Source organism: Rana temporaria, chromosome 7, assembly GCF_905171775.1.
Source record: "Rana temporaria chromosome 7, aRanTem1.1, whole genome shotgun sequence".
NCBI classification, from domain to species: domain Eukaryota; kingdom Metazoa; phylum Chordata; class Amphibia; order Anura; family Ranidae; genus Rana; species Rana temporaria.
The window spans coordinates 171432912-171436035 of NC_053495.1; positions in this window are offsets into that span (position 1 = coordinate 171432912).

Genomic DNA, 3124 nt, shown 5'->3' on the forward strand with positions numbered 1-3124 from the left:
GCACAGCTCTAAACACAGCAAGTGTTAGGGGAGATCGCCATCTAGTGGCGATATCTGGGAACAGTCACCCATCTCCAGCAGAGAGAGAAGAAAATCTACAACTTTCATTTTGCTTTATAAACCCAATAATTACAATTTTTACAAGAGCTGGTTCACACTTCACACCACAAAAACGTACTCCAGACCCATTCCGGATGCGGTTTTGATGCACTTCCGGGCCAATTCACACCACGTGCAGTCTAGTGCGTTTTTTTTTCTGCATCAAAAACGCATGGAAAGTACTGTAGGTTATATGGTTTTCAATGGCATCGTTCACACCGGTGCTTGCAGTGCCAGTGCGTTCCTGCACTGGACTCGGGGCCGGTGCTAGCGCAAGGCAACATGGGCACTTGCCTTACGGCGCCAGCGCTGGGGGGGGGGGGGGGTGCCAAAAAAAAGCTCCCTGCCCTGCTCACTGTCTCTCCATCTGCATGATTAATTAAATAAAAAAAAATTAAATAAAAAAAAAATTAAATAAAAAAATAAAAAAAAATAAAAAAAAAATTAATTAAATACAAAAATGAATAAATTAAATAAAAAATAAATTAAATAAATAATAAATTTTGAAATAAAATAAATAAATAAATTAAATAAAAAATAAATAAATTAAATACAAAAATAAATAAATAAATAAAATAATTAATAAAAAAAAATAAAAAAAAATAATAATAATAAAATAAATAATATTTTATTTATTTTATTATACATTTATTAATTTAATTTATTTTTTAATTTATTTAATTTATTTTTTAATTTATTTAATTTATTTTTTAATTTAATTAATTAATTTATTTAATTTTATTTTATTTTGTTATTTGTTTTATTTATTCATTTATTTTTTATTTTATTATTTATTTTATTTTATTATTTATTTTATTATATAAAATAAAATAAAACAAAATAAATAATAAAATAAATAATATAATAAAATAAATAATAAAATAATTAATAAAAAAATAAATAAAAATAAAAAATTAATACAAAAATAAATAATAAAATAATATTTTATTTATTTTATTATACATTTATTAATTTAATTTATTTTTTAATTCATTTTTTAATTTATTTTTTAATTTAATTAATTAATTAATTAATTTTATTTTATTTTATTATTTGTTTTGTTTTATTATTTATTAAATAATAAAATAAATAATAAAATAAATAAAAAAATAAATCATTCATTTAATTTATTTTTTAATTTAATTTATTTTTTAATTTAATTTATTTTTTAATTTATTTATTTCTTATTTAATTTTTTTTTTAATTTATTATTTATTTAATTTTTTTTATTTAATTTATTCATTTTTGTATTTAATTAATTTTTTTTTTTATTATTTTTTTTTTATTTAATTTTTTTTATTTTTATTTTTAAATAAAATAAAAATAAATAAAAAATAATAAAATAAATTTAAAGTTATTATTATTTTATTTTTTATTTTTATTTATTTTTTTATTAATTATTTTATTATTTATTTTATTTTATTATTTAATTTATTTATTTATTTATTATTATTTTTATTTTATTATTTATTTTATTATTTATTTTATTTTATTATTTTTTTTTTTTATTTATTTATTTTATTTATTTAATTTATTTTTTTATTTAATTTATTTTTATTTATTTTATTATTTATTTTATTATTACTGTTTTATTTATTTTATTATTTATTTTATTATTTTATTATTTTATAATTTATTTTATTATTTATTTTAATTTTATTTTTATTTTATTTCTTTTTTATTTTTAATAAAATAATAAAATAAATAAAATATTATTATTTATTTTTTTATTTATTTTATTATTTTTTTTATTTATTTTTTTATTTATTATTTTATTTTATTTTATTATTTTTTTATTTAATTTATTTATTATTTTTTTTATTTTAATATTTTATTATTTTATTTTTTTATTTCATTATTTATTTTATTATTTTTTTAATTTATTGTATTATTTATTTATTATTTTATTTTTTTATTTGTATTATTTATTTTATTATTTAATTATTATGATTTTTTATTTATTTTTTATTTTTATTTATTTTTTTATTAATTATTTTATTTTATTATTTATTTTATTATTTATTTTATTTTATTATTTATTTTATTATTTATTTTATTATTTTTTTTTTTATTATTATTTAATTTATTTATTATTTTATTTTATTATTTTATTATTTAATTTTTTTTTTTTTTTTTTTTATTTTTATTATTTTTTTTATTATTTAATTATTATGATTTTTTTATTTATTTATTTTTTTATTAATTATTTTATTATTTATTTTATTTTATTATTACCTTTTTATTTATTTTATTATTTATTTATTTATTTTATTCTTTTATTATTTCTTTTATTATTTTTTTTATTTATTATTATTATTTTTTTTTTTATTATTTTATTTTTTTTTTTTTTTTTTACTCTTCACTGCCCAATAGAGGGCAGTTTAACCTCAAGTAAAGGAGTCCACATTAAAAAGTTCATAAAATCCCATATGTATGGCTATGTTATTGCTGGCAGCTCCACCTGGGACAGGAACAGGTCTCCTGAAAGAGCAGGGGATGCCAGCTAAATATTTTACCTGTACTAAATGGCCAAATGCAGACTCACATGACAATAGAATCCACTTGCTTATCTGTTAAAAGTTGAGGCCCATATGCCTGGGGAACCACATGTAGCTGCTAACAGGGTGCAGCCAGTGGCATTTTTATAGCGATCAGTGCTATAAAAATGCATTGGATTACTATAAAAATGCCACTGGCAGGGAAGGGGTTAACACTAGGGGGCGGGATACTGTGCCATTCGTTTATACTGGGTGAGTGGTGTGTTTACATCATAAGGCATGAGACTTTCTCCATCTCTGCATTTAATTTCCTGGGTTCACATAAATCTGGACTTTTCATTATAAGGAAACAGGAAGAATTTGCGTATGACAATGTAGGCAGAGCATCCAAAATCCTGGGCGGGGAAAAAAAAAAAGTGTATGGAATTATAGCAGGAAGATCTTGTTTAGAGTATCCAAGACCAAGGCCCCTTTCACACTAAGGCGCGAGGTGCAGTGGTGGTATAGCGGCGCTAAAGACATCTTTT